The 17,387-nt window shown below is 47.9% G+C and overlaps 1 pseudogene; it reads right to left on the bottom strand.

The window, feature by feature from the left end:
- Window positions 1–6,004: 6,004 nt before the first annotated feature.
- LOC133339978 (nuclear ubiquitous casein and cyclin-dependent kinase substrate 1-like) lies at window positions 6,005–15,866 on the bottom strand (annotated as a pseudogene).
- Window positions 15,867–17,387: the final 1,521 nt, after the last annotated feature.

Below are 17,387 nucleotides of genomic sequence, written 5' to 3'. Positions count from 1 at the left end.
AGTTGTTGCGAGTCAGTGACTGCTTTAGTGTTACAATACGGTGCTGTATTTTTAGGATAGTGCGTTTATGACCAGTGTCATAATCAACAGGCCGCTGACGACGTCCCCTCCTCTCTACAGTTCGGGAACCCGCCGTGGGAACGAGGAACTTGCGGCTCTCACGGCCACCAACCCCCCGTCGTCGCGAGGCAGTCGCCAAACGAGACTCATGCTGAGGGGGGGCCCCCGGGGGGCCGAGCCCCCCCTCTGGCCGTCCCCGCTCTCCCGCGCTCTCCGCTCCCGAAGGGACTCGCCAGCCCCACGTCGCCCACGCCCCTCGTGACCCGCCGCAGCCTCTCCGTGACCCGGCTCCCCCGCCCCGAGCCCTCCCTCCCCCCCCCTCCCGTCTCCCCCCCCCTCCCCCCCGCGCCCCCCCGAACCTCCCACTGCAATCCCCCCCTGTGTGCGCGCAGCCCCTCTGCTTGGAGGTGTCTGGCGTTCTCCCTCGGCGTGTGCGTCTGCCGCTCTCGCGAGTCCCACGAGTCCCACGAGTGACGCCGCGTCGCGTCCACCGCTCTCGCTCTCCCGGCGCCCTCCGCCCCTCTCCCCCTCGCCGCCCCCCCCCCCCCAGCTCGCGCTCCGGGGCGCTCTCCGCCGCCGCTCTGCGGGGGGGCTCCCGCTGATGGCCGTGCGAGCCGCTCCTCCGCCCTCCTGCCGCCTCCGCTGTCTCTGCTGCCGCCGCCGCCTCGCTTCATGGCAGATCGCTGCGGCTTCTTGTTGTCGTTGCTGTTGCTGTTGAGGGTGGTGATGCAGTGAGAACAGCTCCCTGTATCATCACAACCATCACCAACCATCACCAACATCACCAACCATCACCACCACCATCACCATCACCACCACCATCACCATCAGAACCATCACAACCATCACCACCATCACCACCATCACAACCATCACCACCATCACCACCATCACCACCACCATCACCACCACCATCACCACCACCACCACCACCATCACCACCATCACCACCACCATCACAACCATCACCACCACCATCACCACCACCATCACCACCACCATCACCACCACCATGACCACCATCACCACCATCACCACCATCACCACCACCATCACAACCATCACCACCACCATCACCACCACCATCACCACCACCATCACCACCACCACCACCATCACCACCACCATCACCACCACCATAACCACCACCATCACAACCATCACCACCACCACCATCACAACCATCACCACCACCATCACCAACCATCACCACCACCATCACAAACATCACCACCATCACCACCACCATCACCACCATCACCACCACCATCACCACCATCACTACCACCATCACCACCATCACCACCACCATCACAACCATCACCATCACCATCACCACCACCATCACAACCATCACCACCACCATCACAACCATCACCACCACCATCACAACCACCACCACCACCATAACCACCACCATAACCACCACCATGACCACCACCATCACCACCACCATCACCACCATCACCACCACCATCACCACCATCACCACCACCATCACCACCACCACCACCACCACCATCACAACCATCACCACCATCACAACCATCACCACCACCATCACAACCATCACCAACCATCACCACCATCATCACCACCACCACCACCAACCATCACCACCATCACAACCACCATCACCACCATCACCACCACCATCACCACCATCATCACCACCATCACCACCATCACAACCATCACCACCACCATCACCACCACAACCATCACCACCACCATCACAACCATCACCACCATCACAACCATCACCACCATCACCACCACCATCACCACCACCATCACCACCACCATCACCACTACCACCACCATCACAACCATCACCAACCATCACCACCATCACCACCACCATCACAACCATCACCACCACCATCACAACCATCACCAACCATCACCACCATCACCACCACCATCACAACCATCACCACCATCACCACCATCACCACCATCACAACCATCACCAACCACCACCACCACCACCATCACCACCACCATCACCATCACCACCACCATCACCACCACCATCACCACCATCACCACCACCATCACCACCATCACCACCATCACCACCATCACAACGATCACCAACCACCACCACCACCATCACCACCACCATCACCATCACCACCACCATCACCACCACCATCACCACCATTACCACCACCATCACCACCATCACCAACTATCACCAACCATCACCTACACGGGGGACCTTTGTGTATAGCTACTAACAGCACTTGCCCCTACAGCCTGCTAGAGGCTACACGGGGGACCTTTGTCTGTGTATAGCTACTAACAGCACTTGCCCCTACATCCTGCTAGAGGCTACACGGGGGACCTTTGTCTGTGCATAGCTACTAACAGCACTTGCCCCTACATCCTGCTAGAGGCTACACGGTGGACCTTTGTGTATAGGTGCTACTAACAGCACTTGCCCCTACAGCCTGCTAGAGGCTACAAGGGACACCTTTGTCTGTGTATAGGTGCTACTAACAGCACTTGCCCCTACATTCTGCTAGAGGCTACACGGGGCACCTTTGTCTGTGTATAGGTGCTACTAACAGCACTTGCCCCTACAGCCTGCTAGAGGCTACACGGGGCACCTTTGTCTGTGTATAGGTGCTGCTAACAGCACTTGCCCCTACATCCTGCTAGAGGCTACACGGGGCACCTTTGTCTGTGTATAGGTGCTACTAACAGCACTTGCCCCTACATCCTGCTAGAGGCTACACGGGGCAGCTTTGTCTGTGTATAGGTGCTACTAACAGCACTTGCCCCTACAGCCTGCTAGAGGCTACAAGGGACACCTTTGTCTGTGTATAGGTGCTACTAACAGCACTTGCCCCTACAGCCTGCTAGAGGCTACACGGGGCACCTTTGTCTAAAGTCTCACTCTCGCAGTCACGGGGGGGGGGCGGGTAGCAGCCCAGCCCCAGCCGGCCAAGGTGCGACCTCGGCCGGTTGAGCAATCTAGCCGAGACCGGTGTCACTCCCGGAACTAGGCCTTACCGCAGGGCTCACCGGCGCAACGCTGCGTCGACGTCTTGGGAGGGGGTCTTGAGTGATGTTCTCCGTCGTTGTGAGCTCACACACTCAACAATGTCCTCGTGTGGAGTGCAGCAGCAGCAGCAGGAGGAGGAGGAGGTCCGACGTCGCGTGCCGACACCTCGGGCAGGAGGCTGCAGGCAGCTGCGATCTCGTGAGATTGGCAGGGCGCGTTTATAATACGTAGTGCGGATAGGCGACCACGTGACGCGAGTGCGACTCGGATTCCGTAGAACTGATAAGACTGCGCGCTGCGCCGTAGACTCAACACTGCGGCTCAGCCGACGTTGCAGGTCCCCTGGGGGATGTGCGAGTCACGTGGTGGGGTCTGTGACGTCACGGGGCACGCGGCTGACTGTTCGACTCCTGCCAAGATCGATAATATTTTTTATATTTTTTTATTTCTCGTCACATCTCTAACGTCTTCGCAGGGGCTTCAAAACAGCAACATCGAGAGCGACAAGAGGTCAGGGTACTTCCAGGCTGGTTCACCAATGTGAAGATGTCACAGACACTAACGCTGGGAAGTAACATTTAAAATTTGATTTAAAAAAATATTGCGCTTGGAGAATGCGGGAATCGATCCCACGTATCTTCTACTTCTTGGTTCTTTCGGTAAAGTCACGTAGAAGGGAAGTAATACAATAATAAAAATAAAACATAATAAAATAATTCTCACGACGTTTCGGCCACAACGCAAGCAGCCATCCTCAAGTGAAGAATGAAACACCACCAAGCTTGGAGCGTATATTTAAGCTGGTTTGGAGGGGGGGTGGTGGGAAGAAGAGCGCCTTGACAAAATAATTTGCATATCAAGAGTAATTTAGCATATGGAAAATGCGTAGGAGGTGGACGGGGGGGTTTCAAATGAATATTGTGCCCGTGCATTATGCAGGATTAGCAGCATCAAAGGGAGGGGGAAGGGGGGTAGCATTAACAAAGGAATGTTCATAGTATGTAGCTGCAATTACTAAACAACCACGTAAAAAACTAAAGTATAAACTACATAAACAACTAAAGTATAAACTACATAGCATCATCAGTATACTTACTATACTCTACAATAAGCTGAGTTACTAACAGTAAGTAATACATTACAATTCTACGTCGTAAAAATTATAGAATATGCTTCCATCTAAACTTTCTCTTACATCACACGAGTCTACACCGTACTATATACTGCCATAGACAAACCCAACATTAAATTATATACTGTATTGCTATAAACCACCCTATACCTTATACATTTTAATATAACACTATGTATTATTCTACCCACCCTAATGTGTATCACACTGCTATTTATTTACTATACAATTACGATACTATATATTACTTTGTTCATTGTATTAAGCATAGAGGATATGGGAAATGCAGGTATGTGAATAGTACTAATTCAGCATCAGCAGCTACATACTATTAACACTCCTTCCCTTTATTAATGCTACCCCTATCCCCTCCATTTGATGCTGAATTAGTTTAGAGAGACAAGAAACTTTAGAGAGACACGAGTCGTATTGAGGAGGCACTCTGTTTTATTGTCGCCGTCACAGGCAACGATGCCAGGGTCAGGACAGCAACAGGCTGCTTGGCCAACAACGATGCAGACGATGCCGAAGGTGATGACGTAGACTTGTGCAGCTCCATGGATTCCACTCCAAACAACAACAATGACAAATTTCGATTTAAAGCTTTCGTGACTGCAGGGATTCATCTTCTTGGTTCTTTCGGTAAAGTCACGTAGAAAGAAAATAATACAAATAAAACATAAAATAATTCTCCACCTGAAGATGGCTGCTTGCGTTGTGGCCGAAACGTCGTGAGAATAATTTTGTTTTATTTTTATTATTTTATTATTTTCCTTCTACGTGACTTTACCGAAAGAACCAAGAAGATGAATCCCTGCAGTCACGAAAGCTTTAAATCGAAATAAAATTATACAATTTTTTTAAAATTTACTTGCTGTGGTTTTCACACCTGACGATGATTGCTTGTGTTGCAGTCGAAAGGTCGTGAGAATTTAATTGGTTTATATTTTATTACTTTATTATTTCCCTTCTACGTGACTTTACCCGAAAGAACCAAAAATATGAATCCTTGCAGTCACGAAAGCTTTAAAACAAACACTGCCGTTACCTGTGACTGCACTCATCTTACTTGTGTGTGTGTGTGCATTAAAACCTGGATTGTATTTCTGAGGGCAAGAGTTTGGAATGTCTTTTGGTAAAGGAGCACGAAGTCACATTGCATCCAGACCCCCCTAAACCCTTCTAGATGCAAGTCAAAATTAACAAGTGCAATGTACAGGTTTCCCTCGCTGTCTGCGCTAGTAGAAGATGCGTTTCAAAAAGGGCACACAAAGCGACACCGCACAAGGATACAGCTGCCTGCCGAGTAGCGTGGACAGTACACACACACAATCTTGTCCTACATCCGAGCGCGTAGCCGCACGTGACTTAAGTGAAACCGCATCTCGCGAATTTTGGGTATGAACCGGCTTGCCCCATAAACAGCGCAAAATCGCACAAACAGGAAGCCGTATAATGCGAGGAGAATCTGTAGCTCTTCTCTCGCAGACGCAAACTTGGGCTGCGCGTCCTGGGAACACAATATCGGTGTGTAGCCGCAAGTTAATAGCTTCTTGGTTCTTTCGGTAAAGTCACGTAGAAGGGAAATCATAAAATAATAAAAATAAAACATAATAAAATACAATTCTCACGACGTTTCGGCCACAACGCAAGCAGAAGAACAGGTCTGTCGGAAAGACAGCGTCTGTCTTTCCGACAGACCTGTTCTTCACCTGTTCTTCTGCTTGCGTTGTGGCCAAAACGTCGTGAGAATTGTATTGTTAAATTTTTATTATTTTATTATTTCCATTCTACGTGACTTTACCGAAAGAACCAAGAAGATGAATCCCTGCAGTCACGAAAGCTTTTAATCGAAAGATAACAGCCGTTTGAATTTTGGGCCACGTATTTAAATTTCAGGACAATGGGTTGAGAGTTGTGCAGTGAGGCCAGGATGAAAACATTTCTAGTCCGGCCAATATCTCGTGAAGTCATACAGAATTATAACCAGTCTTGCGTTAAAGTTTACACCAAACACTCGTGCTATATAACAATAAACTAAATGCAGAACGAAACTGCTCTACAGACTCTAACGAAAAGCATTAAAACTAAGTTATTCAGATGATTTTCATCCATGTGCTAACAAAAAACGTGCTATTGAATTGGAATAAAGGGCTTTCACTGTTAAACTGTGCCTCAGATTTCAGCCACGGCAGCTGAGGTTGTCTTCGGCGGTGGTTCAAGTCAGTCTAGCAGCCATGCTTTAGGCCGTGGCTGCAGGCAGCGAGCAGTCACCTCACAGCGGGCTGCGGCAATCTCTACGGTGGCAAGTCAGGTCGGCTTACAGCAGACCGCACCTATTGAGGCATGGCGGGTCTTGTATACGTTGAGTAATGGCAAGTTGAGTTGCACTTGGGCTGTCAGTGGTAGTAGCCCTTGGCGGTTGAATGGGTAAGTGCTTGTCCCAGACAAGGCCATGGTTCAGTGGCAAACCGTGGTAGTGCTCAGAGTTTGGAATGTATCACTCGCAGACCGTGGCAAGTGGAATGGCTTAGTGGCTGACTGGGACATGTCATGGCATGTTGAAAGAGTCAGTGGCTGGTGGCTGTGGCGGGCTGTGGTGGTCCATGGTGATCTGTGGTGATCTGTGGCGGGCTGTGGTGGTCCGTGGTGATCTGTGGTGATCCGTGGTGATTTCATGTTGAGTCAGGGTGGAGAGGCGTCAGCTTGGCTCGTTTCGAGAGGCCAAGATGCAAGGCCGGAACTGATGTGGTTAAAGGGGGGGGGGGGTTAGGCTACGACAGTAACACACGTTAACTCACATTCTCAACGATTTTCTAAGTCGTCATTATTTCTGGTGACATGGAGGGGCCTTCGTTCATAGGTGGATAAACAAAGGACTGCAAACCATCGTGGGATTTTTCATCATTATTGTAAAGTTACTCTGAGGATTACACACACTTAGTTGCCACGTGACCATTGACTCCTCCAAAGTAAGTAGAAGAACGTCGTCATTTGGAGTCACAATTCGATGAAAAAAACATTCTCTTTTTGAAACTTTTTTAGTTTTTTCTGCTTCCTTTGAAGAGTTTTGTCTGCTCCATTAGCATTCCGCATACACACACTCAGACATGCTCTATCCACTGCGAGATGAAGGCCTCTCCGAAGCTGCCGCCATCCCTCACGCTCGCACAACAATGAATCTAGCACACACACTCGGATATCCTCGCTCCGTCGACCCCGCAAGTGGACGTGTTCCCACTCCGCCGTGAGTGTCGCTCACGGCGAGGTAGCAACACTCGGCACTGCCAGGTGCAGACCATCTCGCGCTCTCACACCTACATCACCCGGAGAGCTACGGTGGTCATCACTCATCAAGGCCTCGATACAGAGACGTTGCTTTCTCTGTGTGCCTATGTTTGTTCCCTCTCTCTATGTATCTCTGTGATATCTGTCTGCTTATATGTCTGTCTATATGTTTCTGGTTCTGTGTTTTTATCTCTCTCTCTCAAATGTAGTATTCTCAGGAAGAACATAATCAACCAGGTAGGGTGTAGACTGTTATGTTATCCGACTCTCTGTTGTATTACATTCCATTTCTAAGTATACTAGATTTGTGTTTCTATTTCATTTATTCCTGATGATGATTGCTTGTGTTGCAATCGAAACGTCGTATGCTAGTATTTAATTTATTACTTTCTCTTTATACGTGACTTTACCGAAAGAACCAAAGAGTCATTCCTGCAGTCACGAAAGCTCCAAATTAAGATTGTACTTAGCAGGCTCAAATCCCTGCTTAGCTTCCTAGACAGACCCAGTGGAGGTGAGGCACATCCATGGATGGTTTCATCGTGGGAAAACGTGAAAGGCGTGCGAGTTAGAAACACGTGCGCTTGTGCCGGCCGTGGTTTCGATGCTTTGTCCTTACCTGGAGGAACCCACTTGGGTAGAGGCGATGCGGTGGCACGATCCGCGACGCCGGCTTCGTTGAACGCGGGCGGGGGGAGGCGCTTCGCTGATTGCCGAGGGGCAGGATCTGGCCCGACATCCGCCCCGGCTCCACGCGCCGCGCCTGTTGTTCTGCTGCCCCTGGCCACGGTGGCTTTGCTCCCTCTCCTGTCGGCGGGCGGCGGTGACCCTGGGCACCTTAAACTTCCAGGAGGGTTTCTTGTGGTCGCTGTCATCGCTGTCGGACTTCCCAGCGGACTCCGAGGACTCGCCCGTCTCGTTGTCTGTCGTGTTTTAGACAACATGTGATTACCCGCCGTCGTCGGTCGCTGCATTGTGGACACTGTTGTTTCATATTTCTGATCGGTCAGAATTACTTTACCAAATAAAAGCAAGTATTCCAATGTGGTCATGGCACATATTGAATGTTTGCCAAATATTACTATTGAAAATTTTTTTTGGGAACAATACAGTCGTAGTAATAGTGCTACAGACTCAACTGAAGCTTCAAATCAAGATTTTATCTCGACTTTGAAAAATCAATAAAGAATACGATACGATTTAGGAAAAAGCCAGCAGGAGACTTTGGTGCAGAAGATGCAGACTTATGTGGTTTGAACAGAGGGCAACACATCAGCATCCTCAGTGGCCTGGCACTGCCATGCAAAACTAAACAACTTTGTGTCATCAGGTAAGGCCCACTGAGCCATACGTCTCTTCTTCAGAAGCGACTTGGCTATCACAAATGGTAGCTCAAGAAAGTGGCCAATTATCACGTGGAGATGTATCGCGGCGAAATATTCTAAATGTGGAGGGAAAACTGGAGGACCCGGAGAAAAATCCACGTGACCACGGGGAGAGACACGCAAACTCCAAATATACAGCAGCAGGCGTCAGGGTCGGGATCGAACGCACGACCTCCTGTACACCAGACGAGGAAGTTAAACATCTCCTCGCCACCGTGATGATGATGAGAGAGAGACGCAAACTCCAAATATACAGCAGCAGGCGTCAGGGTCGGGATCGAACGCACGACCTTCTGTACACCAGACGAGGAAGTGAAACATCTCCTAGCCACCGTACAAACACATAGATTCCCCGTGCAGCCATTCAGAGGCTGTTGTGGCAGCTGCCGTGAGCGAGCACGTATGAAGGTCGGCACGGCATACATGGGGGTGGATGGCCAGCACCACGCCTGGAATTGCACCAGGTACTCATTTGAGGCTGAGTCGACCTCGGAGAGGCCCAGGACTGGTTCATATAATCGTTACTGGTGTTGGCAGTGAGCACCATACATGTCCACACAGCGTGCAAACATACAGAAAGCCACAAATCTGTAGAGTCTCATACCGGGTGGGTCGTCCGTGTTGACGGTGGCACTGCCCACGGCTTCCTGTGAACTCTCCCGCGAAGACGCCGCCACTTCCGTCTGATCACCAGCGAGGGCAAGGACCTCCTTGAGCTCCCTCTCAAAGAGACGCTCGTCGTCCAGGGACGGTCTGCGCAGAGTGGCGCAAAGTGCGATTGCAAACGACGACAATGCACAGAGGTTGGTGTGGGCAGTGCAATCTTCTTTTCTTCTTATATATAAGAGTCTCCGCGCGCTTGCGGGGGATTTGGCTCTTGGACGGTGGGCTTCACAGTAGAAATAAAATTGGCAGGCGGCACGCCCTAAGCCCCGCGGTGGGAATAGGCTATTCCGTTTCCCCATCCGTAAAGTTTAAAGTTGTTTAATTAACACATTTGTGCGGTTTCTATTATTAATGACTTACTTATTGCTCGACATCGACCGTACCAACTGACGCCAATTGCGTGGGGGGGGGGGGGGTAGACACTGCCAAGTGATGCGCGTTCGCACGAGCTCATTTCCTTTTACGCGTTTTACAGCAGGCAAGACGTACATACGTAACTCTGCGGACATTTCTTCACAGTGTCATGTCCTCTTCGCCCCCCCCCCAACACGATGCGTCCACTTTATACTACAGACTCCGTAGATAATAATATTTTACTGCTTACATACCATTATTCTTGCACGGGCGGGGGATGCTGGGGGGGGGGGGGGTAGCGGCCCAGCCCCTAGCCTGGCAACGTGCCAACTCCGCCGCCTCGCCAATGTAGGCCAGGACGGGGGCTAAGCATGGCACAAGGCCTCAACACGCCTATGCTAAGTACAGAGTTCCTTGCTTCTTACGCTAACAACTCAAGTCCATTGTTTACTATTGTTAAACACATTAGTTTACAAACATTACAATAATAATGTTTGTGTGCTGATAAAAAATATGCTTCATTGCTTAATATTATGAAACAAATACGTTGCCAGATATTACTATATATATATATCTTTGTGTGCACATACCAACTCTGGTTCATTGTTTATCTTTCATTTACACTTATCTCTGCTTATTTCTTAAATGCATCTCTATTGTTTCCATCGCTCACGTCACGCTATTTACTCATACGTAGTACTGCGATACTGATAGCTGTGCCATCATCGGGGATTGTTGTGCCCATCGATGTGTGTGTATGAGTCCACGTGTGTGTCTTTGAGTCCATATGTTTGTGCGTGTAGAGCCATGCGTGTCTTTAACTCCATGTCTGTCTTTTTCGAACGGACAACGCCCGATGTGTGTGTGTACGTCAAAGTGTTTGTGTGTGTGTGTCAGTCCAAGTGTGCGTGTAAGTCCATTTGTGTGCGTATCAGTAGCTGTGTGTGTGTTAGTCCATGTGTGTGTGTGTTAGTCCATGTGTGTGTGTGTTAGTCGATGTGTGTGCATGGCTCCATCTGAGTGTGTATGTGTATTCGTGTGTCTATGTGTGTCAGTCGATGTGTATGTGTGTGTTAGTCCATATGTGTGTGTGTGTAAGTCCACATGTGTGTGTAAGTCCATACATGTGTGTGTGTCTCACTCGATGTGTGTGTGTAAGTCAGTGCGCGTGTGTGAGTCGACATGTGTGTGTTAATCCATGTGTGTGTCAGTCTATGTATGTGTGTAAGTACATGTGTGTGTAAGTACATGTGTGTGTAAGTACATGTGTGTGTAAGTACATGTGTGTGTAAGTACATGTGTGTGGGGAGCGGTAGTGTAGCGGTTAGCGCGCTGCGCTATGAACCTGGCGACCCGGGTTCGATTCCCGCTCACGGCTAACACCAGTGACGATTATCTGAACCGGTCCTGGGCCTCCCCTAGGTCGACTCAGCCTTAAATGAGTACCTGGTGCGGTGTGTAAACATCGCCACTGGGGAGACAAAGGCGGTCGGGCGTGGTGCTGGCCACCTACCCCCTCATGTACCGTTCCGGCCTTCATAGGTGCTCGTTAACAGCACTTGCCCCTACAGTCTGTTAAGGCTATACGGGGGATCTTTGTTTATGTCAATGTGTGTGTTAGTGCACGTATGTCTGTGTGTGATTCCATGTGTGTGTGTCTGAGTCGCTGTATGTGTGTACGTCCATATATGTGTGTGTAACTCCATGTGGGTGTATCTAAAGTGGATGTCTATGCGTGTGTGAGTCCATATGTATGTGTGCGTCAGTCCATGTGTGTGTGTCTTAGTCCATATGTGTGTGTGTGTGTAAGTACACCCAATTCAAGAGCCGAATGGCTCACAGGGCTATACCTAATAAATGAACTTGAACTTTAAATGTGTGTTTACGTCAATGTGTGTGTGTCAGTCCACGTATGTCTGTGTGTGAGTCGGTGTGTATGTGTGTGTGTGAGTCCCTGTATGTGTGTACGTCGATATGTCTGTGTAACTCCACGTGTGTATGTCAAGTGTGTGTGAGTCCATATATGTGTGTGTAAGTCGATGTGTTTGTGTGAGTCGATATATGTGTGCGTCTCAGCCCATGTGCGTGTGTGTTAGTCGCTTTGTGTGCGTTGCTCCTTGTGAGTAAGTGTAAGTCCATTTCTTTGCGTGTCTGTAGGTCCATGTGTGCGTGCGAGTGAATGTATGTGCTTTATTGACCTGCTCAAGGCCTATGATACCATCAGTAGGCCTGGCCTCTGGGTTGTTCTTCGTGCTTTCGGAGTCCCTCACCCTTTGCTCACGATCCTTAGGACCTTCATGATGGTGAGCGGCCCCACGTCAAACTACGTGGCCGTCAGTCAGAGCCATTCCCTCTACACCTTGGGGTGTGACAGGGATGTCCTCTGGCTCCCACATTATTTTACATATCTTTTGACCACGTAGTTCGTGAAGCCTTCAGTGACCTATACCGGTGGAATTACCATATGGTACAGATACAATAAGAGGCTGATCGACGCCCGGGTGCGGTCAAGGGATGCCTCCCTATTGCTCAACCATGTTATGTATGCCGATGCTCTGGTGATTGCTGCTCACTGCTGCTGAACCTGGAGCTTGTCACTAAGAGGTGGGGCCTCACCATCAGCCCCACCAAAACTAACCATCTGCCTGGGTATTTTATACCATCGAACAATCCAGCCCCACAACTTACAATTGGTGATGCGGCAGTTGTGGAGAGTTGGAGAGATTCCCATACCTGGCCAGTGTGCTCATGACCGGCTCCAGTTTGACAGCAGAGGTCTCACTCCAAATTAGTCGGGCGCCATTATCTTTTCATCGGCTGCGTTACGCTGTGTGGAAGCTACCTGGTCTCTCGCTCCGCATGAAGCACCAGGTCTTCTCAGCCACGGTAATTCCCTCCCTTCTCTACGCTTGCAAAACATGCACCCCCCTAATGGAACATCTTCGCTGGTTACAAACATTTAGGCTGGCCTGCTAACGATACATCCTGCACTTAACCATATGTGTGTGTGCATCTAAGTCGATGTGTTTCTATGTGTGTAGGTCGATGTCTGTGTGTAAGTCTACATGTGTGTCTGCCTTTTACGCCCGGGCAACGCCGGGTACTTACCGCTAGTAATGTTATAAATAAGAGGTTGCTACATAACATGATGGAGCAGCTGGAAGGAGTGAATCCAAACTAGGCATGGAAGGAATTTCCCTCCTGATGGTTTCATGAATTGCCATGATTTGGATTGCAATTCGGCTCAAGAATCTGTTCTTTCGTTACCATTGCAGTGGCTGTCGGAAGCAACTGCGAATCCATGAGATGCAACAGAAACAATACAAACAACGCTGACTTGTAAAACAATGACGAGGTGATGCACTCCATCTGGTGAGCGTCTCTAAGGGACACGCATTTACATCTTGTCATGATGTAACGGCACAATAATAGTAATGTAGTAGTGTGTAGTGTATAGCAGTATAGTGTAGTGTACAGTAGTGTAGTGTACAGCAGTATAGTGTAGTGTACAGTAGTGTAGTGTATAATAGTGTAGTGTACAGTAGTGTGTAGTGTAGAGTAGGTTATAGTATAATGTAGAGTAGTGTGTAGTGTACAGTAGTGGTGCATAGTAGTATAGTGTCGTGTAGAGTATTATTCAGTGTAGTGTATAGTAGTGTATAGTGTAGAGTAGTGTATAGTGTAGTGTATAGTAGTGTACAGTGTATTGTATAGTGTAGAGTAGTGTGTAGTATAGTGTAGTGTGTAGTATAGTGTAGAGTAGTGTATAGTGTAGTGTCTAGTAGTGTATAGTGTAGTGTATAGTAGTGTAGTGTATAGTGTAGCGTATAGTGTAGTGTATAGTAGTGTAGTGTATAGTGTAGTGTATAGTAGTGTAGTGTCTAGTAGTGTACAGTGTAGTGTATAGTGTAGTGTATAGTAGTGTAGTGTATAGTAGAGTAGTGTATAGTGTAGTGTATATTAGTGTAGTGTATAGTAGTGTACAGTGTAGTGTATAGTATTACCTTCCGTCTCTTGCTGTTCCTGCTGCTGTGTTCAAGGCCGTGACTTGACGGGACTTCTTGGTTCCGCTCAAGGCCTTCTTTGCAGGCTTTGCCTTGTCGCCATTTTCATCGTCAGAATTGGTCACCGCTTGAGACATTTTGCTTGGCGGAAGAGAGGCCGATGAGAAGTCACCGTCTGTGGCGATGCAACACGCACACACATTGACGCGCGTACATCGCTGGGTTTGTTAAACCGATAACCATTTTCGGAATCAAATGGCGGTTATGAAAGTCGGAAATTGGCAATAGTTTACGGTGAGATTTTACTACCGGTGCAGAGGGCCTCCACAAGAGGGAGCTGAAAAGAGGAAATTGCCTACTCTCCCACGCTGCGCAGACACATTGGTAGAGGCGGCAAAGCGCCTCCTCGACCACACACGACCAAGCGCGGTGAACTCATTGACACCGCTGGGTGGAAGAGAGGTGGGGAGGGGATTTAAGAGACTTTCCACGTCGGGATATGGAGTTGAACCAGCGGCTTCTGGATTGCAAGCCCACCGCGCTAACCACGGCAGCTCCATTGCGGATGGATCTAATGCGATTTTACTTTGGTAATGAAATATGGCTTGTAATCATTTAAATAAGCCAACGAGTCAATGACCATAATTACAATCGTAACCATCACTACTGTCCACCACGTCGTCTGCCCATAACCATCATATGTATAGATACCTCACATTCTACTCACCGTCGTCTTCAAAGTCCTCAGGCTGAGTATAATCAAATTTCTTGAATCTGCAACACCAATCATTTGGATAAAAGAAAAACAACGAAAGATCAATTCAGGAATAAATCACATTACGTACATGGATTCACGGGCCCACTTGCTGTACTGCCAGGACACCAGTGCCACTGAATTACAATGACACAATGCAAAGCAAGTGCCATGGCAGTGCCTATCGATCTGCAAAGGCGGTTGTCAATCAATGACATTGACGCTGCATTGAAACTCGTCGTCATCGATGAACATGACTCCGGGCCAATCAACGAACATAAAGTGACACCAACTAACGGCCATGACATGTAGCCCGCCAACACTGTCCCAACTGATCCGATGTACCAATGTCATCAATTACACTATACACTACACTGTACACTACACTGTATACTACACTACTATACACTACACTATATACTACTAGACACTACACTACTATACACTACACTATACACTACACTACTATACACTACACTATACACTACTAGACACCACACTACTATACACTATAAACTACTCTACACTACACTATTCAACACTAATATACACTACACTAATATGCACTACACTACTAAACACTATACTACTATACACTACACTATATACTACTAGACACTACACTACTATACACTACACTATACACTACTATAAACTACTCTACACTACACACTACACTAATCTACACTATAAACTACTCTACACTACTATACTATGAACTACACTACTCTACACTACACTGTACACTGCTATACACTACTCTACACTATACACTGTACACGACTATACACAATTGGTTGTTTACCCTTCTATCTGGCAACAAAACTGACACCTTTTGTTGCCAGATAGAAGGGTAAACAACCAATTATCAACCCCCTCACCAGTTGCTGTGTCGGGTGGTGGCGAGTTTAACGACACAACATTTACACATTGACGCGATCTGCCCCAACCAACAACAACAAACTCCCTCTCTGTTATGAATCAGCCACAGAGCCACTCACGCACCTGAGTAGCCTCGGCATGTCAATTGAAGTCTCTCACCCCCCCACCCCAATACAACAACCACAAGCCACCACCGAGCAATAAAACTAAAAAAACACGCGGAAAAGAGCCGCGATGACGACGATAACAACAACGATGAGGGATTTCCCTCAAACGTGAGGGAAGTGAACGCCAACTTTGTATAACTGTGAAGTTGTATCAAGTTAAACTTTTGTCGATTAACGCGAATTAGCGAGTTTGGCGCGAAGCCAGATTTGCAAAGCGCACGAGGGGGACAAAGCCGCTGATTCCTCGCAGCCAGTTTCGTCACGACGCCGATTGTGGTGGTCACGATACAATAATAAAAAACTTACGTTTACAATATTGTGAGTATGGGTTTAATCTCGTTTAAAATGTGTACAATTAAATCATGTATTTATTACGGGAGGGAGGGAGGGGTGTTTTAAGATATAAATGTTGTGGATTGCGTCAAGGCAGAGAAGATGGGTGAATGTGTTAACGAATGCGGTAGGCGAATGATCGGTTGGCAGCGTCTTTTCCACGGGGGGTTGTGGGTCACGTGGTGTCACCCCCCCCCCCCCCTCCGGCTTTCGTGATTGGGTGGGTGAGTGGAGGGTGAATTTTGACTTTAAACTTTTAGGCCGTAAGGTGAACAAGGAAAAAGTGGCTAGAAAATGATTTTCGTTTCCCACATCTGGGAACTACTTTTTAAATGAATTTTTTTATTGACAAAACCATTATCGACTTTATGTTAAAAGTTATCCGCAAAATACCCTGCAGTTTTTTTTTCAAAATTTATAAATGTATATAATTGTGAATTGGAAAAAACGAAAATCTTATGCTGCTGGTTTTGTTTGTAACTTTATTTATATACATTTTAGCAACACCAAATATCTCTCAAACTGACACTTATATATGTACCTAAACACTTGAGACAGGTTTTGGTGCATTATATACTCAAGTGTGAATGTAGACCATGAAATATGGCAAATTTGTAGAAAATATGCTTCAACTTCACGGATTGGCACTAAGCAAAATTAAACATAAACATTTTAAATTTAGCAAAACTGTGATGTTTTGTACATCAAAATTTTCAGTAGGTACTGTGTAATCACAGAAAGATACAAATATAAGCACACTTTGGCCCAAGTTGGCTGAAATGACTCGAAATGCTACACTGTTCCCTTGTTTTGGAATGCTGCCAAAAAAATTACAATTCTACCACAGATTCTTTACAGCTCAAAATCACCTTAAATTATAAGACAGCGCATATTTACTCATCGGTATCATCCCTATCACTATCAGAGCCATCATCCCATGTAGGTCTTCTGTTTCCTGTGAAACATTTGCACAATTTTGGCACCGACATAAATCAGTACAAGACAGTCTTGCAGATATACAGGAACATCTTCCAGTCTCACATTTGCTCTGCTTGCAACTGCAGTGGACTGCCTGCAACACACTTTCAGGGGCAGGGTTTCTAGTCATCCAGGTCACTATTCACTCACCATCCTCGGGGTGCCATCCATTGCCGACGGGTGAAGGGGCACACATTGTACCTTTCAGAGAATGTCTCATTATGGCTGCTTGGTAGTTTGCCCTTTTGCAGTGTTGGTACAGGGCGTCACTTGTCGGGGGCACGGATAGTTCTAGAAAAGCTGACGATGCCATACAGAATGCTTTGTATCTTGCATCGTTCACATTTTCGGCAGATGACTGCCCATACAGG

Source organism: Lethenteron reissneri, unplaced genomic scaffold (assembly GCF_015708825.2).
Source record: "Lethenteron reissneri isolate LAM-NWPU_2019-01 unplaced genomic scaffold, ASM1570882v1 scaffold_618, whole genome shotgun sequence".
In the NCBI taxonomy this organism is placed as follows: domain Eukaryota; kingdom Metazoa; phylum Chordata; class Hyperoartia; order Petromyzontiformes; family Petromyzontidae; genus Lethenteron; species Lethenteron reissneri.
The sequence above is the reverse complement of the archived record's forward strand: the minus strand, read 5'-3'. Positions and strand labels throughout refer to the sequence as shown.